General features: G+C 38.5%; 1 long non-coding RNA gene across 1 annotated transcript; it reads right to left on the bottom strand.

Moving 5' to 3' along the window:
- Window positions 1-2058: 2058 nt before the first annotated feature.
- LOC129349776 (uncharacterized) lies at window positions 2059-6923 on the bottom strand. The gene is made up of 3 exons (XR_008602895.1): window positions 6853-6923; window positions 5852-5952; window positions 2059-3999 (listed from the first exon to the last, which is right to left on the bottom strand). It is a non-coding gene; the product is annotated as an uncharacterized LOC129349776 (long non-coding RNA).
- Between the last annotated feature and the right edge of the window lie 17233 nt (window positions 6924-24156).

Raw genomic sequence — 24156 nt, 5'->3', positions numbered from 1 at the left:
ACCTTCTCCTGCTCAAACTGCTGATAAATGTTTCTGCTGCTCTAAAGTCTGGTCTCCAGAACTTCCTAAAAACTGTCAAAGTCTCTTCTGCTGCAGGTTGCTTTGTAGAACTGTTCCAGAAAACCTCACTAAACCACATGGAGGGGCCTCAAGATAGTCGTCCAAATGAAACCATACAAAAACCAAACTAGCACAACCCAAACGCTAAAGTCTCCTGCAGCCTACCAGAGAACCTCTGAGAACAGAGAATCAGGACAGGAATTCTTACCTTCTGGACAACCAACGTTGGTTCACAAACAAGAATACAGAATGTGTCTGACCAAAAACCTCTAAAGACTCACTACAGCCAAGATAAAGACACAACTCAGCTGCAGCAAATCCACTAATCACTGCACACATTAGCACCATGTGCTAACTGTGGCTAAAGAACCACATTTACCAAGACAACTATCCAGTACAAAGCCCTAAAACACACCAAGAAACACATTAAAGACAATTTTACTGCTGGAAGCTGCAAGCCAACGCCTAAAGAACGAACTAAAGCAACGGAGCCAAACCTGGAGGAAGCAGAGGAAATGTTTGTCTGCAGCTAAATAAAGCAGGAAGACACTGAGCTGCTCAGGTGTTCCTGATAACACCTAGCAGCCACCTGGACAGCCAATAGGAACACAGCTTACTAGAAGTCCAGAGGGCTGGGTTAGTGAAGGAAATTTAAAGTTGAAGCAGAAAGTTAGCAAAGAAAGTTGAAAACCACCTTCTGATACCTGAAATCTCTGAGTTTTCACACAAAGAACACCTGAACATGTCAAACTGGTTCCATAGTAGAACCATCATTGTAAAAACGTCATAGTATGGTGTGTTGCTCAAAAAACATTACGACCCGGCTGTCTAGGGTCGCCGAGGAGCAACACAAAAACAGGGCAAATGCTGGTTTCCAGGGGGTTAGGCAGCTATTTATTTGAAAGAGTAAGTTTACAACAACACAACACGTGAGCAGAAAAATCACAAAGTCTGTCTTTAGTTCCGCTGAAAATATTAGTTTTTGTCTTTTTTATTGACCAAACTTTTCAGGAAGTAGATGAAGAATAATTAAAGCTCTCATGTAGAAGTCCAACTTATTTTGGATCCTTGTGGAGAGTTTAATCTTAGAGTTTGTAAAGCTGTTGAGTTTTTAGAGTCACATGGATTGTTTTGACATTTAATAACCGAGTCCTGAAATAAAATTACAGTTGTGGATTTCTGTCATTTAGTCTGGACTAAACAAATAACAGCAGCATAAATCTCAAACGTCATTATGAGGAGTCTGGATTGAAGTTTCTCACTTGATAATGATCAAAACATGAAATTTAGGTTGGTTTAAAGCAGTGTTTCTCAAATAGTAATAAAGGTTGGTTTAATTGTATATTCCCAGAAGAACCCTTGAACATTGGGCTTAATGGTATATTCCACCCAAAATACCAAGAAGTCAGTGTAAAGGAAATGTAGACCTAAAAGGATTGTTTAAAGGAATACTTAAAATATTACTTTTATTATTTAATAATCTCTTATCAGTCAGAACCCTGGCAAACTTATTTTCATCAGTTTTTTTAGTGGAAGTCACAAATAAAGGAGCTCTTGGTTTTTCCCGGCGTTAGTGAATCAAAAGCTGCTGTTTCAGCACAGACACATTCACATGCATCCACAAACCTCTCAGCACTCAAACACCCACAGACAGGAGGCTGGCTGGACCGAGGCTCGGCGGCGTCCTCAGACCCACGAGTCGGGGAGTCGCTGAACTTGTTGGTCCGGTTTGAAGGCCTCCGTGTGGTCCAGTAGAAGTCCACGTAGTCGGTGTTGGCTTTGAACCGCAGCGACTGGCCGCCATCAGGTGGACCGGCTCGTCCTCGTAGGGCTCCTCCTGTAGCCTTGAGGGAACCACAGGAACATTCAGTAGCTGTTGGAGTTCTTCCTGTCAGGCTCGTGGTAGAACAGCTCTGAAGTATCTTGTACTTGTCTTATCTGGAACAATCTAACAGCCTAAACTGTTAACAGCGGTGTAAAGAAGCAAACACACAGGCATAGATTAGGACTCAAAGTAGATTTATTTTAGAAAACAAATCAACTTAGAGGCATTTGTTCACACATGTGGCTGAATAGGAGGCCGTCCAATCAGATTTGAGGTCTTCACTCTGTAGGTTGTTTGGTGAGACTCTTGGACCTCCATCAGCTGACGTGGATGTTTGATGGTCTTCTTCTCTAGTGCCAGATGATTCATCCATGAATTCAGCAGCTACAGACTGAAATGAAGCTCATGCTGCCGTTACTGAATTCCTGTTCCAGATCAAATGTTCAGAGCTCACCTTGAATGCAGCCGTCTGCTGTCTGATAGTTTTTCTCATTGTAGTCTTCAATAAAGTCTTTTTCCTCATGTCAGGATGTGGTGAGACTCTTTCTCAGTCTCTGCAGACGTCCCTCGTTGTGCATCTCCAGAGAAGAAACAGAAAAACTGATCACTGCTTCAGCATCACAAACGCTCTCCAGCATTGAGAGTGTTTTAGGAATTCATTCATTGTGTTGTGAACTTTGAAGGAGCAGAAACTTTACAGCTGCCAAAGATATGAGCTCCAATTCTGGATGTTTTAGGAAATGAAGTTCATCAAATGAACACTTGATTATTGCTGATAACGCTCATTAAATTACTGAAGAAATCCAGCATAAAAACCTGTAAACTCTCAGGCAGCTTTTGTTAAAGTTTGTCTATAATTCTATCATCATGTTCTGGAACCAGGACTCTGCAGAAATTCCTTCAAACAGATACTTGTGTGTTTCTATTTAAGGCCTCAGGTTTGAACGTACAGCAGAAGATTAGAAAGGAGTGATTTTAATATTTAAATTAGTCCAGTAAATGCTTGGCGTGAAAATTATAAAAATTTTGATGTAGATAGATTTGTGTCAAATAATATTGTAGAGTCTCATTTAAATATATCCAAATGAGTTCAGCGTATTTACATTTTATAGAATATTTGATTTCTTAATCTCAATACTGTAGGGTCTGACCCTAAATATTATAATAATGATGTCAATTTAAATAATATTTTAGTGCAGAGTCATAAACTTTAATCAGCTAAACTTACATAATAAATATCACTGCACAATCTTAACCTGAACATTCATATTATTGAGGTAAATTTACATAAATCATGATATTCTAGACTCTTAACTGGAATATTTCTTATATTAATCTTTTTGTATTGTGCTGATAAACAACAATAACCCGACTTTCAGATAATATTTGTTGTCTGTGATTGTGAGACTAAATTCCTCCACATTCTGGAACTGGACTGCATTTCCCAAAATGGAAACATGGACAGAATTTAACACTCATGTATCCATGGCAACGCTAACGTTTCTGCTTCTTACCAAAGTTCACAACACAAGTAAAGATTTTAATGTAAAACTTCAGGGATGACTGCTAACCATAAGTATTCTGATCAATACTTCATGATCAACATCAGGACAGATGTTACAACTCCAGCTGTTGCATTAGACTGCAGTTATTCACAGAGAAATTAAAACATCACATTCCTCATAAAAAAACTAGATGGGACTTTTATTAAATAAAGTGTTGGTGAATAAACAGTGTAAATTTGCTTCAACATGCTGTGAAGTTCAGTTTTTACCTGAATCAATACAGATTCTATTTCCAACCAAGACTGGAATAAAAATTAGAATGTTATGAGGTTATTAATGCAACTAAATCCTTTCAGATGGAAGGATTTACTTCTAAGTTCTAATTCAAGTTTCAGTTGGAGCACATTGCATTCACAAAGAAAAACAGCGATACCTTCATAGCAACATTTAATAAACCTAAAGCTTCCCTGTTGGCACATTGGTGGAGTTTGTTACTGAGAATCTGAACCTTAAATCCAGTGAGACGACCATCTTCAGTCGAGGCCAGTCAGAGAACTTCAAGACCTTCCATCTGCTGGACCAGATGTGGCATCATCTCCCTCTGAACATCTGGATGACAGGAGAAAAGACAGAAATCAAACACAGATCACAGAAATACAATTTATTCACTTTCATCATTTTATAAAAGTAGCATGAACTTTATTAAAACTTGACAATATCAGTAATGAAAGTAAATGTTTTTATCTCATGTTGAAGCTAAATTTAAAGTCAATTTTAATGACAGTTTATCCTGAGAGGAGTGAGAATGGAGCTTTTCTTTCCTTTTTACAATATTCCTTCAAAATATTCTGTTTATTATTGGCTTTAGAAGCATTTTTCTTTACTTATTTATTTTTAGATACCTCAGACTGATACACTTTGCTGGTTTGCAGATAATTTCATGTACAATGACAATAAAGATCTTCTATTATAACATATTTTGCTAAAACAAGAACTGCAAACCTTCTCAACCATCTCTCAGGCTGCAAAATTCCAACTGCGACCAAGAATTATCTGATGTAGTTATTATTATAATCTTTACTGAACCAGCCCTGGAATTAATAAAACTCTGTATATGGATATGATTTTCTCTGATGGGACCACTATGGAAGCCGTAGTAACAATTAACTATCCTTTGAAGGGAAAGATTAGGTCTTCTTCAGGTGGATAAAAAAAAAATGCTCTCCCTTAAAAAACAAAAAGAAAGCATACAATAAAGTAAATCTCTTCTGCACTGCACACATACGACACTTTTGTATAACTCTGGATGTCAGAGTAAAGGCAGACAGATCCACTGATCAGCCACAACATTCTGACCACTGACAGCTGAAGAGAACAGCATCCATCATCTTGTTCTAATGCAACGTTCTGCTGGGAAACCTTGACGTTCATGTGGATGTTTGACATGTACCACCACCTAAACACTGCAGGACAAACAACCCCCTAGTCTCCATGGCAACAGCAGTCCTTGATGCCAGCTGCCACCCTCAGCAGGACAAACTTAAAACTGCTCAGGAGTGGTCCGAGGAACACGACAGAGCAAAGCTGTTCACCTGGGTTCCACACTCCCCACATCCAGATCTGATTGAGCATCTGTGGGATGGTCCAGGATCAGCCTGGTCTAGGTAGGACCCACCCTGCAACCCACAGGATCCACAGAATCCACAGGACATCCCCAGAGGTTCTGATGAACCACTGGGTCAGAGGAGTTTTAGCAGCATAAAGGGACCAACACAGTATTAGTCAGGTGGTCAGAATGTTATACTGTTATATTGTCATGCTGATTATATGATCAGTAAATGTTACCATCAATTATAACGTCCACATTGATCAGGAAAAAAAACAACTATCAGTTCATTCAGAAACTGTGGGGTTAAACCTAAAAACACAGACCTCAACAGCAGTTTGTTTCAAAGCAGAACACCAGCTGGTTTTCACTAAAGAAGCTTTCAGAGCAACATTTAAATGACAGTTTTGTTCTCATTAAGTTCAGAGTCAGCCAAAATAATGTACACACATCAGGAAAAGAAAAACTTTTATAAATATTTCATTTGTATAAGTACTTCTACACATATAGATACCTCTTTCTAAGTTTGATCACATCACGATAACTCTGTGTCCTGTTGTACGATGTTTTCCCAACAGATGGCGCTACCCTCATGAATGGAGCATCAACAAGTGACGTCTACAACACAACAGAAATGTCTGGAAGCCAGTGGCCACCACTTTGAGCACCTCTTGTAATTGTAGAGGCCAAAGATAACTTTTATTAATCTCGTGATGTCTGAATAAATTTGGTATTGAAATATTTATGCAAGTTTTTCTTTTCCTGATGTGTGTAAACATTATTTTGGCTGACTCTGTATAATGGGTTTCTGACAGGTCACCAGGCAACATCTTTTTATAATAATGACAAACATACCTGCATTCTACAGGAGTGATTTTCCTCATGTGCAGGTAAAGATGTGTGAGGAGCTTAGAGATGACAGGAGCAGGAGTCATCCTCACTAATTCAGCTTCCACCTAGAAACAGAAAGACCACAAACAAACACACTGATATATTCTCAAACGTTCAACCTCACAGCCTCAAAATATCTGTTTAGGAAGTGTTGTGTTTCTAAATTCTGCTGAAAGCATTGACAGACATTCTCTTACAAGGTTGTGTAAAAAGCAGCCTGTCCTCTGAGCAACTGAGAAATCTTCCTGAACAAAGTTTCTACGTGTAAATCGGCTCAACAAAAACTAAAGCCTCAGTCAGAGATAAGTATCGCAAATTATAAACAACTTTCTTTGTTAACTCAGACTTTCTGCTTCAACCTCACATAAAAAGGGGAGTTTAACTCGTCAGGTGACTGAAAATGAACGGCTTGTGCAGTTCTAGATCCAAAAGGAGGATGTTTCAACTCATGTTTTACTACAAATACATGCAGTAATAAATAAATACAATGGCTGGTTGTTAGTTTATTCACTATTAATGTCATTTTATATACTGGATTGAACTTGAGCAGTGGAAGAGAGAAGGAATTTAATGAAATTATGGAGATTCAGAGAGGTAATGTTGCGCAATGTTAAGTTAAGCGTGGTTTAATTCAAACCAGCGGAATGTTAACCTTCAGTGCAGCTCAACGGGTTTCAGTTAACCTTAAAGTAAAATAACTTTTTTAAAAGCTAAAATACACAGCAGAGAAATACAGGTTGAGAAGGTCATTCTAATAATGACGAACAGCTGCAGCAGCAACTAACACAGGTGTTCAGCGGTAAGTTAGCCACCTGTGTTAATTAGCCCGCTAGCTAACTTAGCCACTTAGCTAGCTAACGCGTCCGGACCAACTACTCAAACACGACAAAACACAACTCTTCACAAGTCGCTGACTTAACGTACAACAAAACAACGCTACTGGTTAGAAGTGTTTATCTTCTTACCGTGTTTTACTCCAAAAACAAGATCAACAGCAGCCAGAGATGCTGCCAGACGTGCCGACCATAGATACACAGAGACTAGATACGCTAGCGCGCTGTCTTCTATATTATCTATGGTCTGACCAATCACTGCTCTCTGGCTCCGCCCTTTGAGAATCTTGTTGTCGTTTGGCTCCACACTTCCTGATGACCACTTCCGGTCTCAGAAAATGATAAAACGGACCTTTTTTCGTTTCTGTCTCTTACTGATTTTACTTTCTTGTTATTCTAAATATAAAGCGAAAATCAAAGCATTTAAAAAAAAATGGTATATCCCTTTTTGATCATGAAAAGGAAAAACGCCTTGTATTTCAATTTTAATTTTTGTATTTTAAAACGAAAATCAAATAACCACTCGTTTTTTGTTTTTCAATACCCGTTTCAGAACGGAAAATCCAATTACCAGATCCGTACACGGACCCTTCAATATGCCGTCTGTAGATTTTGCATTTTTAGGAGTCTGCATCAAACCTTCTCTCTCTATTTTTTTTAACACATCTTGCGTACACATAGTAAAACTTCCTGTGGTTATTTTATACTTTATTGATGTACTGTATATAAATTCAAATATAACGTTTGCTTGTTTTGTTAAGTATTTCTTTTCAAAAATTCAAAAACAAGGATGTATTTGAAGGTGTTCTACTCAAAGTGCGCAACTCCTTTTTATTCCATTTTACAACCATTCTCTAATTCCGACCTCATTAATACCTAATGTAGGTGCATGCATTATATAACTGCAAACAGGAAAATAGTCAGTGTTCTCCAACTTCCTCCGTTCAGTGTTCCAAATCATCCATCATGTGAAGAGGTGGGTCAGTTTCAGCAGATGAAGGCTTTTTAAGTGCAGCCAAGAAGATTGCTTTGATTTCACTCCTCTCACAAATGGGAAGGGATCTTTTGGATCCAGCAACGCTGCTGCAAACTACATCTTAAAAGATAGTCAAGCTTCAACCCTTTTTATCCCAAAGTGGTGCAGAGCAGAGGCTATAAACGGGTAGATGGACGGAGAAGTGGAACAAATGGAAATAGGCATAAATAGAAAGGAAAGACAAGGGGGAAAGGATCCTACTAGTTTTTAATGCAAATCTTTCTTCATGCAATTTAAATTATTACTAGAAAATGTGTCCTTTACATTATACAAAGAGCTCATTTTTTTTCTCTTTGCTATGCAGTACATTGGTAATATATAATGCTTAGTGCTGTCTCAATTAATTCATTACTTGTCCTTGTGCTTCAAAGCCATTTGACTTACTGTCTCTTTGCATTTCTCCCCAGTGGGCTAAGGTCCTTGTATTATTAATATGAATTTTACCAGTGGTCTTTCTGTCACTCTGCTGTATCCTTGTACTAAATCCCTGCAAAATGTTTGAAGTTACACCACCGTTGACACCATAAGAACTTTGGTCTGTGCCAGCAGCACAACTTTTTAATTAAGAACTGATCTTTTAATTTTCATTTATGTTTAAAACTCCAGAAATGGCTTCACAACCCAAATGTCAAGGCGTCTACATGGAGTTGGCTGTGCAAAATGCATGCCAATGATGTTCATGTCATTTCACTGCAGGGCAGAAAGTGCTGCCTAAAAGTGAAACATGAGCATGAGAGACATAAGCCAATAATGCACTTTTGCAAAGAGAGGTATGTGAAACTTTTATGAGATGAAAACCTAATGCAGCTAGAATGGCAATTTTTCCAAAACATTTTTTAATCTATGAGGAATCCTACTGAATTTTGTGTGAGTGGTTTTGACATGGCTTATCTCATTCAAGTATAGGTCCAATTAAATGATATGAATGTGATGTAGCACAAAGAAAATACTATATACTGATTTGTAGCATGGGGATAGTTGTTCTCTAAAGGGAACATGCAGGTATGCAGGTTAGAATTGAGCCACTCTTAAGCTTACTTTGTGGCTTCAAAATTGTCCATCGCACACGATGTCAGGGCTGAAGAGGTGGGGAGTCTCAGGAGAGAAGTACTCTATGGCTTTGGATGGGTTGAAAAGGGACCACTGCTGCTGTCTGAATAATACTCTGTTTTGAATTGCAATTGTAGTGGTGCTCTTAGGCTAGTCGTCACAATCATTAAAGTGTGGAGAAAGCAGCAGTGAGATGCAGAAACATCATAGTTCATCAGTAAGTTCAGGGGCATCCTTAAATATTTAATCGTAACGAGACATTTAGAGGGTGCTTAATATACAATATAAAAACTAAATCAAACACAACTTCTCTTGATTTAACATTATTTTAGATCTTTTTAGGTTGTCTATTGCCAAGTCAATTCTGCAGATAATGTCTCAGACTGGTGCAATGTCTGTACGGAAGCACAACAAGGATGAAAGACACTGAGGCCGCTTGAAGTATTAACAGCAGATAGACACTGTGATTGCCAAGGCCGTGCACTTTCAATATTTTATTTTAGATTTCTTTAAATTCTAAGTTATGCGGAACTCAAGGTGCACTTAGTATTTGCATAACACCTTGGTGGTAAATGTCAACTTTGATGCCAAACCCTTCTCTAAAAAGGACATTAATTATACAACAATGGAAAAGGAGATAACACAAATGTGTTAGCGCCACCACATCCTCCCTATTTGTGCACAGGCCTATGCAATAGCAGGAATAAATATGCAGAGGCAGACGCACAATTAATAATTAACATGCTATTCAGTGGCAGTTTCTGCCCCACTTGCTCTGATTAGTAACAGGCCAAGAAGGACTTACAGTACCTTAAAACATTTGAGCACAGCCAGCTATAATGCATGTAAGTTCAAACAGTTCTGTCATTGTTGCTGAACACTTACAAGCCTTATTGATTGACTTCTCAGCCTGGGGTAATTCTCTGTTTTTGTGTGATTAAAATCCCATATAATAGTGTAATTTCACCTGGTCATTGCAGATGTAAACAAATTACTGAATTATAGTGCGTAATATGCTAAGCACAATTTGTAGCCACTGGCAATTGTTGTACACGCAAAACAAAGAGCACCATGATGCATGTATTGATTTTCCTGTAAAGTACACACTCAGAGGGAGTATTCAACCGAAAGGTCAAGAAAAATGAGATGGAACTTTCTTATTATAATACTGACATTCCCCATTATGTTCAGTCATGAAGTGAATCCTTAGTCACCACTATTCCCAGGACAGTAATGCAACACTTTCACTTCATGAATGCTCGCTGCTCTGGAGCACTCTATCCCACTTACTTCTGAATTAGGCTGGTTATTATTGCGGCAATGACAGTGTCACATACTACAGAGTGTCAGGTGCAAAATTCAAACTGCTCAAGAATGAATTCAAGGTAAGAGAGGCTGTACTTTAAAGTTTAAAGGAAGAATAAGGCATTATAAAGGAAAAAGGAGGATTATTGGGGCCTGCTTAGCGAGGCGGCTTTTTGGAGTATATATACAGAATAGGCTCTTCCCTTGATGAGGATAATTATACTGCTTTTTCTTCAATCAGCTTTCCAGCTCAGCATGGGACCCAGGAGTCTAACTTGGATAAATTTTTCATAGCCTTTCAACAGCTTTCAGTTCCAGCCGGTGAGAAACTGACATAAGAGGAACAGGATACTTAGCTAACCTAAATAAACAGCATCACTGTGCACAGCTCAACAGGGGGACACAGCAGCGAGTGTGCTGCAGCTCTCTGATATTGTTTTCCTGAAGAGACAGGATCCGCCGCTCTAACCATTTTGTGCCATGGCAACACGTCTGTTTGCTTCATCCACGATCCCCTTTACCTCTTTCTCGCTGTGCTATCTCTCAACAAGTTGTCAAATTACCTGAGGAAAGAGTGGGTTTAGGTGCTAGACTTGACCACAGCCAACAGGGAGAAGAATAAAAGACTCCAACACTTCCATGAATTTATCCCCACAAATGCCAGGAGTACAATGTGCAGTTAAATTGACAGGAAAACTCGTGTACTGCAGCATGAAGAAATATTGCAGTAAAGAATTGATACCAGCGCCACAGAGGGAACTTTATTTATGCTCACATTACGCATCTGCATTTAACAATTGTTTATCATAATAGAAACAAACATTATGAAGACATTATTGTCATAACCCGGCTCAATGGCCATGACAATAGAACAGGAGGAGTCCACTTTCCAAAATAACTCAAATAATTTATTACAACTGAAAGTAAGTCAAACAAATAATACCTGCGGGTATGAGGTGTGTCTTGTCTGTAATATCAGTAGTGTGTATGTGGGTGTGTGAAAATGATGTGGTGTTGAAGGGTGCACTAACAGAGAAAACTAAATAAATTGTGCATGTGGCTCAGGCGAAGGATCAGAGAGCAGGGACACTGGAAGCCAGCATATATAGTGGAGGTGGAGCAGCAGGCCCAGGTGCTCCACATCTCAGTGATTTTACCTGGCCAATCCCAGCACCTTGGAGAGAACACATGTCATTAACTCCTCTATCACACATATACACGGCGGCCGTCACATTATGAAGACTTGGCGCTTTTGCACATCCATTTCGATCTCTATGTTGTGTTTTGTCATGAGCCTGTCTGTCTGTAACTCAGTGTATATTGTATTGTTATATTGTCTAGTACACGTCCCTTAGTGTTGTTTGTCAGTGACTCAGTGTTGTTTTTTGTTATGTTATTTGAGGACAGGTCTCTCTTGAGAATGAGATCCAGTGTCTCAATGAGACTACCTGTATAAATAAAGGCTCAATAGAATAAAAAAAAAAAAAAACTTGAGACGGTGCAAATAAGCAACGCAAAAGAATATAAAAACGTCAGATTGACAAAAAACTTATATATAAGCAACTGTACAGATACAACAAAGAATTATAAGCCAAAGTCAAATTAGCATAACTGGGGCTACAGCATCCATCACTGTATGTGCTTTGATATTAATATCAGCAGATTGCAATAAAAATTAGCTCTGCCAGCAGTCATTTTGTAGGATTAGTTAATAAAGGACTGGGCAAAGTTAAAAAGGCTCCCGTTGTTGATGTAGACTGTTAGTAAACGATAGCAAAATAGAGACACAAACTAGTCCCTCGGTGTAGTCTGTTCACTTTGGTCCACTGTAAGTTCTGCTGCTTTTTCTCGTTGTTTCCACTCAATAAAAGAAAATAAGCTGAAAAAATACCATGAAATTCTCACTGTACTCCAAAGACATTTGAGTATTTTGTTGATCTTTCAGCCTCTGTCCTTCACAAAGATGTTGATGAAAGATTGATACAAAGACAGTTTTACGTCACCGCTTGTACGTTTTTTTTAAAGCATCATCTACAGTGAAGAGCATGCTACTGCTTAGAAGCTATGGACTGCATTCACACTGGAATATAGCAAGCTGTTCACTGTGAATTGAAGAAAAAAGCCTTCAAAGTATTTTTCCTTGCTTCCTTTATCCATCCAAGCAAGTCACATGTCTTATATCTTATAAAGGACATATTTTATAATGCACACACATCACATACAGATGGAGTTAAAAGAATATCTCCATTTTTTTGTGACTGTGTGAAGTGTGTTCCATTTCATTTTCTTAAACTGGTTGATCAGATCACTACCCACAGTGACTCTCATTTGTTTTGACATTTTCCCTTGTACTATGCATAGAATGGAGAGTGTTGCCATAATGTGTTGCCATGTGGGAAGAGTCATGGAGCCAGGGGCTAACAGCCGAGCCAGTCGAAGCTAAAGTCAGAGCTGTGTCCGCCCTTCACATGCACCCACAACACACACATCAAGAAGCCTACAGTACATTTTCAGCCACTGACTTTCATTGCAAATGAGTGTTCTCTGAATGTTTCCGGGCTAAGTACACTGCTCAGATAAAAAAGAAAGAATTTGCTGCATCTTTTACTATTTTATTTTATTTTACAGATTTATTAAAAGTAATGAAAGCTGTGATCTACACACTCATCATTCCCTCAGTTTTTTTTTTGCCTAAGAAGCATGTTTTAGCCCATAAATTTACGTCTATATACAGTAGCGTGTGCCTATGGTGCATGAAGAGAAGGGTTTTACTCCTACAGGGACCGGCCCTTGGCAGGTTCGCTAATGGGATATGGTCCACGGCTCCACCTGTTCCAATGAATTTCTCTCCTCGGATCAGCTCGACAGCGTCACGTGAGCGGCAGCGATGGGGAGGTAATGGGGAGGTAGTGGTTTGTGAGACAGCTACGATCATCCTTGATTTCATGGATATTATTCCAGCAGCCATTTAAAAATCAAACATCATCCCTGCTCTCCCTCTCTCTCTCTCTCTCTCTCTGAGGGGATGAGGGTAGTAGGGGGGTGGTCAGGGGCCAAGAAGTTGAAAAATGACAAAAGGCTTCAAGGGCAGGAGCCAAGCAAAAGAGCCCTGACAGCTCAACTTGTCGTGGTTTTCCAGAGGATGTGGCTGTGTCAAACATGATTATATATTTTTTTGACCGCAACGGAGTGACAGTGTAGAAAATTCCTCTGGCTATTCCATTCCAGAGGGGTATCCCTGCGCACTTAGTAACCTATATTATATATAAACGTTGTGTGACAGGTAATTATTTTAGGCAATAAGATAGAAAGAAAGGTTGCATGTATTTGCACTCAAAGGCAAGTTGGGCCTGGAAGCTGTGCCTTTCATCCCTCCCACTGGAAGCTCATTTGTAATATAGATCATTTTTATTTTAACACTTCTCTTTTCAAATGCACTGCGCATTTATGGCAGCGTACACGATTTAGTGCAGATCCATCTTGATAATTGTCATATGCCAAGTGGAGTGTGGACAGAGTGAAACATGGTTACGCTCCACCTTACACGTATTAAAGAGAAAATCTGCTTTCTGCTGCATTCACACCCTCCTGTACTGTAATTCATGCAAAGTGAAAATGCGCTCTTTTGAGTAATGATATCGCAGACCGTCGTGACGAGGAGGATATGATCTAGAGAATGGGATCATTAAAATGAGCATCAATATTGAATGGGGCTCTCCATCTACTCTTGTCTTATCATGCGCCATATTTATTGTCCTCTTAACTAATCACTCTACCTTTATGGCTTCATTCGCATATTGATTTTACGTGTGTTTGTGTTTGTGCATGCATGTGCGTGTGTGTGTGTGTGTTACCCAGCAGTGCTTGTTTGCTAATAGAGTTCTTTAGTTGCAGATCTGTGTGACAGGTGGCCCTGCTGGCCTCTAGTGTGTGCTCAGTACAAGTGCTCTCCTGGGTGAGAATCTGTCACATCCACTTACACAAGGGAACAATTCCTCTGCAGCCCTTTCTTTAAACACAACTACTTTCCACATTTAATTTTTTATTTATTTATTTTTCCTGAAAACAGATAACATTTACAGTTTCCCCATTTGAAAACCACAACTCAACAATTCTCCTCCATTTCTCTGCAGCATGCCAGCACTAGCGGCTGGGCCTACTGTGTGCACAAATAGCCTCAAAAACATGTGATAGCAAAAACACGAATAAAACACCACATAAAGTTCATTGAGCAGTCTGCTGCCGGAGAGTATTGAAATTGGTTGGAAAAAAAACTCGCACAGATGCATGTTTCTCTGCTGTTACCTGGAGCATTTTTTCAGTTTTTACCCTAAACAGCACACACTAGTAAATAGCCTACAATACATTTGTCTGGCCATGTTGGAGAAAACTGTGAAGACCTTTTTGTGGTGGTCTTTTGCTGTGAGAGCTGTCTCTGCAGAGAAAAGTTCTTTTCTCTGCTTTCGACTTGGCAGTTCAACCGTGTGGGGAAGAAAATGTCGTTTTTGCTCTGCGTCAACTATATGTCGCCATAGGGAAATATTCTTCCTATCCACGCTCTCCAAAACACTCACTGTAGGCTCACAATTATGCATTTTGAACTCGGGCATGAAGGAGAGAAAAAGGCATCTGAGTTTCTGCAGCCACATATTATGTTATGTGATTCAATTTCAAGAAAAATGTTTTATTTAAGTGTTTCTTAAGACTGTTGGCTATAATGAAGGTCAAATGCGACACCAAATGGGATTAAAGAGCTGATTAACTGTTCATTGTAAGACATGGTCATCTCTAATAGTATCAAGTAGGAATGATTTATTTTCTACTGGAATTAGATTTTTCTCACCATTGCGTAGATGAGATTAAAGGAGCAGTCTGACATTTTGGGATCTATTTACTCAGTATCTGAGAGTCAGGTGGACATTGTTTGCCTTTGCGCTAAGCTAAAGTTAACAAGCTACTGGCTGTAGCCTCATATTTGTCTCACAAACACAAGAGCAGCAATGATCTTCTGGTGGAGCAACTCTCAGCAAGAAAGCAAAGGCACATATTCCCCAAAATGTCAAATTGTTTCTTTAATGCAGCCTGTATCCTATTATGCTCCTAACAATAGCACGGTGGTGCTGGTTTACCCAAGTGGTAGCATTATTTGGCTTGTAATAAACAGTGGTGACCTGTAGCAGCTGCATGGCAAAAGGAGAAGTTGCTTTATTAAATTTTAATGCTTCCCTGTTAGCTACCATCCAGTGGTCCAAACCAACCGCTTGTTAGATTAACACTGGGCTTACTTGTTAGAGATCCCATGCAGGGTTTGATGGTCGGGTCAGACACAAGCTTGTTTACGATGTTATACAATTACTGCATGGATGTCTCTTCTCAAGCCATCATTTTTTTTTTCTATATTTGTATACACGGTCATTTGCAAAAGAGCAAGCTGAGATTCTGACACAACTGCAAAGCCTCTTTAATAATTTTCTAAGCATGCTTTTTTTCCCTCCACAATGCCATCACCCTGCTAATAGAGGGATACGGCTGATAGAAATGTGAATAGCTTCAGAAAGCTGGCAGAGAGCTCATACTGTGTCGGTACATTCACCATTAAGTTAATATTGTGTAAAGCCACCAAGACTGTCACTCAGGCCGTAAAGCTGAGGGTCTGTGTGGAATCTGTAGGAGGTTCAGGTGTCTGTGTTTCAAAGCACACTGGCACCATCCTGAGGCAGCAGTCTGCACCTGCATCACGTCAGCAAAGCTTTGCACCATTAGTCTTCAGGCAGCTTGTCTAAGAAAGAGCAAAATATCTGTTAAAGAAACAATAATGATGCTTTAAAGACCTCTTGCACTTATTATGTTATGTACCTTTAATACTTGAACATAGTCCTGTTATTCCATTTATGGTGACGGTATGTGTGACTTTTAAATTGTTTTTTAATGCTATTCTCTTTTTGTTAACCCTTAGATGCATAAGTGGGTCAAAAACCATCCGGTAAGGTTGTTTTCTTGCAATAACTTTGTAATGAAAAATTTTTATCATTTCATAATCTAGCTACTCCTCAATAAAACATTGATGTCATTCCATTTAATTTTGTAAATTACCTTTTATACTTTTAAAGAAATTGTAAAATTTGTACGGCTACCCCAAGCTCTTTATCACTGATAGTATCATACAAGAGGTGATGCAGTGCACAAAATTTGGGTACCAACAATTTTGTCCACGTGTGTATATACATAAATACATAGATAGATAGAATCCTTTTTTAAAAAAATCTCTGAAAATCTGGTGAAGTGCCAGAAAACATACAATGTAAAACTGTAAAGACAGTGAAATAGTAGAATATTGTTATGTTAAAAACTATTTTTAAAAAATCAAGCTAACAGCAGATATCTGTAAAATATTTATACATTTTTAGGTAATTTAAATACTGTAAAACTACGCACTTTTATGGTTTCACCTTCTACAATATAAAACTAATAACTATATGTAAAAATGTGGATTTTTGATGTGAACATTATATACAGTTTTGGTCTTTTATTTAATAGGGACAATGTGTGAAATATTACCTTTTTCTGTGATTTAATTAGATATTATTGGTAATTTAACAAAACTGTGAAAATGTGTAAAAAAAAAGTTTAAAGTTAAAAAAGCACAGTTAAAAACTCATTTTTTTAACAGTGTAGCTGTAATGAAACAATGATTTCAAAACTGATGACATTTATCTTTTTTTTAAAATCGTATGATATTTAAGTAATGTTTTTTCGAGGTTTTTAGATATGACAGTTACTGATACTGGCAAACACTCATCCATTATTACAGTAGATATGATGCACGGCTCCTATTTTTCTGGAAGTGGGGCTCTTCTTTCCTGACCTGGGGCTACATCTATTCTGTAAATGATGCATGCACTCACAACCACAGCATGCTCTGTTTACCACACATAAACCTGTATTTATATTAAAAGACTGAATTGTGAGAATGTACATTTCAACTGTGCTGCAGGCCATCTGTTTTTACACTCTGTACGCCTAATGGGCAAAAGTGTCCTTATAAATTGCACTTCATTTTTAAGGAGCATTCCAGTGATTTGCTTGGCACTTTCATGAGGAAAGGACTTCATGCCTGCTTCCCTGTTGCCTGGTGAAGGCTCAGATCTCTCAAGTTTCCCATCAGCAGTCTGTATTGCAGACCCTGTGTTAAATTTCACTGAAATTGAGATTACACTGATGATCGAGGTGAATTTCTCAGACTTCTCATGAATTCTTCCAGAGCCACGGGAGCTTTTATACAGCTGATTTCACAAGCTGAGTGGTATGCCTTCTAATGACTGAACTGATGCGTAAAATCGGTGGATTTTAGCTCTCTTATTTGTTTTTTGGTGTTTTCTGATGTTTCATTATTGGCCTGATTGTTTCTTGATCTGAGACAGCCACTGACCTGTGGGTAGTCCCTGCTCTGCTTTTAATCTGTGCCTGGCCTTGCCGTTCTTTTGAGACCACCAGGCAGCTCTCTCTATCAGTGTGGTGACAGATGAAATGACCGAGTGATCTGTTTCTTTCTGTAGGCCCAACTCCAACACCAGCCTATTTTTGGAAAATGAAAAGGAATAAAATGTTTCCAGGGCAGAGCTGGTGAGTGAGTGTCATTTAAGAGTGGATGGGTGAACAGAGTGCGATGAAAAGGGCGCGCTTACTGAGGCCAAAGAACCAACATTCAGTGGCTCTCCACCAGAGGCTAATTTATTAGTGGAAGTACAATAACAAAGGGCTGCATGGCTGAATACCAGTGAATCAAAATATTTCATTTAATTGAACAAAAACTATCAGACAAGTCTTTTCTATTTGTGAAAATGGATTCTACTCATATCGTGTCAGGGAGACTTTGTGATACAAGACAGACACAGGAATACATTTTGATACAAAAGGAACAAAATGCAGACAAATCCCTCCTTTGTTGAAAAGACATTTTCTGAAGTGTATAGCCTTGGGTTTTGTCCTACAGTCTCTGATTTTTATCTTTGCAGTCTGCTTTAATAGTTTTTTTTCTGTATATCAAGTGATTCATATTCCTAAATATTCTTTATCTGCTCTAACACAAGACTTATACATGACATACTTCACAAAAATAAACTTATAGCACCATGAGACTGTAATTTCAGACCTGACATTGATGAGCAGAGGGTGTAGATGGCACCAGTGCGTGTTACATATGTTTTCTGGCTTGCTAGTTTGAAGTCAGTGACATAGAGTTCAGCTCCAAAGCTGGTTTGAAATGTTTGAGGCATTGGTGGGGTGCTGAACCAATCAACACATCTTGTGCAGACAAGTGATTTTGTCCCCTATTTGTCTCGACAACCAGTGTGTAGGATTTAGTGGCATCTAGCGGTGAGGTTGCACATTGCAACCAACTCCCCTTAAACCTTTGCTTTCCAAGCATGTAGGAGACAATATGGTGGTCATGCTTCAATGTAAAAATGTGAAAAAGCCTCTCCAGAACTACTGTCTAGTTTGTCCATTCTGGGTTACTGTAGCTACATAGTGATGCAACATGGCAGGTTTTGTGGAAGTGAACCTGCTCCTTCTGTAGATATTAAGCTAAAAAAAAAAAACAACAAAAAAGCCCCTCAAGAATATATAGAATGTAGAAACACTATATTCCATTTCTGCTAATAGAATTCCCTAAAACCCTACATACTGGTCCTTTAAATGTATCTGGTGCAATAACAAGTTTTAAAGTTCTCAATTGCAAGTTAACTTTAAAAACTTGTTCTTGTACTCTGGTAGGGGCAACAGGCTACAGAATAAAACATTAATCACCTGTGATAAGTGGTGTGAATATTCCATAGTAACATTGCTAATATTAAGTCAGCTGGCATCAAAAGTATGGATTTTTTGGTGATTTATTGGGATTCGTGTGTCAGAATGATCATTAGTTAAGTTTTTTTTCATTGCCTCATTTGCACATGATTCACAGTAATTTGTATATGATTCACTGGCTGACCTTGGTCTGAGCAAGAGCATCTTGACATGGATCAATGCATAATAAAGACAAGCTCTATAGCTCGTAATAATAACCTATTGATCACATTGGCCAGCGTCAGAGTTGTCAGTACAAGTCTTGGGGGATTGGTCTCTCTCTGTCTCCAGCTCTATAATGACTGTAGCACCAGTGTTGAACCAGTGAACGGAGGCGATTCAGACTGATGGTTGTGCTATTGAGACATCAAGATATTTTGAGTTCAACCATATCAGTGAGACAGTTAAATCTCTCCACTGGCAACACTGACAGCAGATTGTAAACTCAAACTGAACCCAACGGACTAGCACCTTGTGGAAGAGTTGGTTTATAATCAAAAATTCAGTTTGAATGCTTTCCCCGTAAATATTTTCTTTTCCCTCTAATGCTGATGCTAGCAGACATCCTATTTCCTTCACTTTGGGAGTTGATGCTGATGGTTTGCAGCATCTGCAGTAGCCTCCTGTGGGTTTCAACCTGACAGCTTGCCTCCATGAAGGCTTGGTAATGAGAAAGACTGTGTTCATTCTGTCTCCATGTGTCAGAATGACACATACACAAGTGTTTTTGGAGCTTGTGCACACTGTGGTTTTCTTTTAACGTTGCTTGACAAGTACAGCTACCAAATACCAGAAACAACAGTCAGACATTTATGTAAGCCATCTATCTGTCAGGGTGTAAAGTTACGATCAGCAGCTTTAAGGTGTCTCAGGTGTAGGCTTATGGCGAGTAATTTCATGTCCATGTGGCAAACATGTGCCTCCTGTGGGTGAGGTCTGCACAGTCCCAGAGCAAGAGCAGGTAAGAGCTGATGCAAGGTTAAAAGTAACGGTAGAATGGATGTTAAATGTAGCAGTTTTAACAACTATGCATATGGAGAGCGAGCGAAGACATTTAAAAGGCCAGTGTTGCTCATCTGAACTTGCATCCATTGATTTTTGGCCCACACAAGGTCAACGCAAAAAGATGTGAACACAGTATTGACTGATCTCATACAGCTGACAGAGAGAGCATCTTAGCATACAGATGTCACATATTTATTCATCCAGCAGACACGGAGCCATTATCATCCCTTCTAAGCCTTTATTCTAACAATCTAGTGAATAAAAGTTCAACATTTATTCCACTTTTAGCTCTGGTTCCATCTTGACCAACACCTAAGGGAAATCCCTTGCTCTTTGGATGCTAAATGTTTTGTTTAACAGCTAGTCGGGAATTGTTTCTGTTCTGCCATTTGGTGCTGCAGTAGCTTGTAACAAGTTTGATAAGAGTGATGTGTCTGAACCAAGAAGCAGCTCCGAATATAATATAATATAATATAATATAATATAATATAATATAATATAATATAATATAATATAATATAATATAATATACAATACAATGTAATATAGTGTAATATAATATAGTATAATAGAATATAATAGCACTCCACACATTCAACAAATTTCTGTCATTATTTTTTGAACTATAGCTGATGTTTTTTTTCTTTTTACATATATGTTATTTGTACTATACTGTTTACCTTTACTTTCATATTTACATTGTTTCAAGGTGTGTTTTTTTATTATGTGCTTTTCCTTGCAATGTCTATTGGAAGTGCTTGCAGCTATAATGAATAAATAAATAATTAAATTCTTGTGTCAATATACACTTGGCCAAAGGAAAAAAATAGAATTTTTGTCTCGCTGGAAAAGAAATTCATTGATAGTTTACATATCGGATCATATATTTTCCTTAGAAGATGAGACTGTGATGAAGTGGGAAATGCTTCCAGTTGGAAAGAGCCGATGGGGTGCATGTCTGTATGAGATAATTTTTCTTGGACTTAAGTTTCTTTTTCATTAGCTGTTTCCAAAACCATTTGATTAGTTTAGAAAAATATCATGGTTTGGGTTTAGATATGACCCCTTCACAAGATATTTTCACTTCCTACATTAATTTTTAGGTTCCACCCCATCTCATATGTGATTGTTGAACTTAATATAAGTCACAATAAAGCAGTAAAATAAATGGAAAATATATGGTGATGGAAAACAATCAAACATAATAAAGAAGAAAATATCCTGTAAAATGTAGTTTAGTTTAATCACATTTAAAAGACAGGTGATGTCCTCATAAGACACTGGGCAGACACTGACAAAAGTGTTTTCAACTTTTAACTGCATGTCCACCCCCATCTCACCATTATTTTCATTTAAAAGCTGATGGTCCAGCAAAAAAAAAAAAAGCTAGGGAAGTGCCATTTTTTTTCGCCGTCAACATGGATTTCAAAATGTACGTGGCCTTGAGGCTGCCTTGCTATAAAAGCAGAGACTGTATAGCAGCGTTCACTCAGTGGCTGCTCTGTGTCCTAACTTGGCCTAAAAGGCAGAAAGCCTTTTAATTAGCCAGCGCTTTCAGAGGGGGAAGGTTATTGCTCACTATTAGTTCTTAACTTGTTTTACCCCGTTTGACCCGCCAGTGAATGCGTCGGATAGAAAACAAAGCACTATGCCATTCCCTAGAGATTTAATGTTCGTTTTCATCAGGGACTTTAGAGATTTGTGAATGAAGTGCTTTTCTAGAGGTGTTATTTCAATTTGATGGAAAAGTGCAAAAGAAAACACATTAAACCTGTTTTTGGTTTTGTATTTATAGCTGCAGTGAAATATCGGAACACTTTTTTATAGGCAGATAAAGATTAAACCATTGATTTCAGCTCTTTGTTCTCCTTCGTTATAAAAAAAGTAGCGTCTAGCTGAGGATCCGTGTCCTATTTGAGATGTCAATTAAATTTTCTACTAAAAAGAGAGTCCCCCTCTGAACTTCTAACAATGTGTCATTTAATTAAAGTTATGTAGCAGAACTTTTATTCCCACTCCATTAATTATCTTACAACTGCTCAGATTCATTTAGCAAAACTTTGAAATGACCCCGACACGTAGATGGGGACCCACTGAGCCAAACTGGATAAACTGCTGCAAAAACTAACTTCAACCGCCAGATCAGAAAATGCTGCTTATGCACTGATGCATTCGTATTTTTAATGGAATTTAATATACCAGTGAAAGGTGTTGATGTTGTGCTGAACGAGAACTTCTACATTTAATGCCATTGCACTCCCACATCACAGTCTGCTACTCTAAATAAGCATTTGTTGCTTAGGAGAAAAAACAGATTTGCAGTCACCAGTTGTGACAAATCAATCACACAAAGTGTCAGGCTGTAAGCTCAAATTCCTTCTTGCGATGTAACAAGAGGCTGGATGTTCTACTTTTCCGTGAGACTGTCTACAAGGCCAAGAAAACTACAGTATCAGTGTTTACCCACCGTGGCTCCCACACCACAGAACTATTTGTTCCCTTCAAATACACTTGCCCTCTGCTGAAATCAAAAAAGACAAAGATGTAAACAAAATCACCCAGCAGTGCTTAGTTGCTGCGAAACTGAGATATTTATGATCTCCACTCGCTGGGTGGCGGATCACAAACTGACCCTGAGAGAACAGAACATGCCTGTTTTTTCCAGGAAGAGTCAGGCTGAAATGGGACTCTGAGTTCAGACATGGGCTGGAAGGAATACATGACATAATGACAGGTCATCCTTCAGTTTAAAGTGACTCCTCCATGTAAGTCTGACAGATAGCGTTAAAGACCCAGAGCACCACTGTTTGTATTGGTCACGTCTTGTAAAATATCCAGTACAGTGCTGAAACTTAGTGTGAAATTGTATGTGTTAGAGAGAGAATTCAGTTGCTTGTTTCCCAACAGTGTGATCACCCCCAAATGTTGCGGGGTTGAGAGTGTTTAGAGCTCCTCTGATAAATCTGTACATCTGGAGCCGAATTTTTGATGTATTTAAGTTCATACGCATTTTACTGTATAGCAGTATTAGCAGTGGAAAATTCTTATCAAGCCACTGAATCTCTTTGAAGTGAACAGAATTGAAAGAGACAGAAAGTGGGACAGAGAGGGAGAGAAAATAGGGTCTTAAAATTAAATCCTCAGCAGGTGATGATGACTTATGTTGAAGATGATGCGATTTTCCCGTAAAAGGACCCTCTTAATATGAAGTATTGTCATATGACACAAGGGTTATCTAAGTTTAGTAATATATCAGATAAATGGCACGACTGAGAATGTTTATATTACATTTTCCTCAGATGTAACTGCTTCTCTTTCACTTTATTTTGGAGTTTCTTAAATTAGACGTCTGCCACATGCAGGGACATTTTCTGTCATTTTTTATCAGGATGAAGTATTTCTTGTCCTGCATATCAGGAACAAGGCTGAGACTGCAGTTAGAAGTTTTGGGTTCTGGACAGAGAGCAAGTAGTTATGTTTCTTTATGTACACTACTGTTCATAAGTTTGGAGTCACCCAGACAACTTCATGTTTTCCATGAAAACTCACACTTTTATTCATGTGCTAACATAATTGCACAACAGTTTTCTAATCATCAATTAACCTTTCAACACCATTAGCTAACACAATGTAGCATTAGAACACAGGAGTGATGGTTGCTGGAAATGTTCCTCTGTACCTCTATGTAGATATTCCATTAAAAATCAGCTGTTTCCAGCTAGAATAGTCATTTACCTCGTTAACAATGTCCAGACTGTATTTCTGATCAATTTAATGCTATCGCCATTGAAAAAAAATGCTTTTCTTTCAAAAATAAGGACATTTCTAAGTGACTAACTGTATCTGTAGACAGAACCCCTTCAACCAGCAGTTATTTGTGCATATAAATGTGCATGTTACTGCTTTATAAATTAGGCAGAACCATTCTAGCTCTCCTGCTGCTGTCAAAGACAACAATTGCCACACTGATAGCAATCCACCAAGTCTTAGATGACAAGCAAATGGCAGGATCATGCCTAACCAGAATGAGCTCCCTGGCACTGAGCTGAAGCTGGGGAACGCAGAGTTGGATGCTCCTGCAGAGCTGTAGCCCTGCACTACTGGGTCAGACATATTTGGTAACAGTAGCAGTTTTATTATTACTAATAATCACATTGGTTAGCATAATTAAACCCTACTTTTGTCTTGATGGT

Source organism: Amphiprion ocellaris, chromosome 10, assembly GCF_022539595.1.
Source record: "Amphiprion ocellaris isolate individual 3 ecotype Okinawa chromosome 10, ASM2253959v1, whole genome shotgun sequence".
In the NCBI taxonomy this organism is placed as follows: Eukaryota; Metazoa; Chordata; class Actinopteri; family Pomacentridae; genus Amphiprion; species Amphiprion ocellaris.
This window is presented reverse-complemented; position numbering and strand designations above follow the sequence as displayed.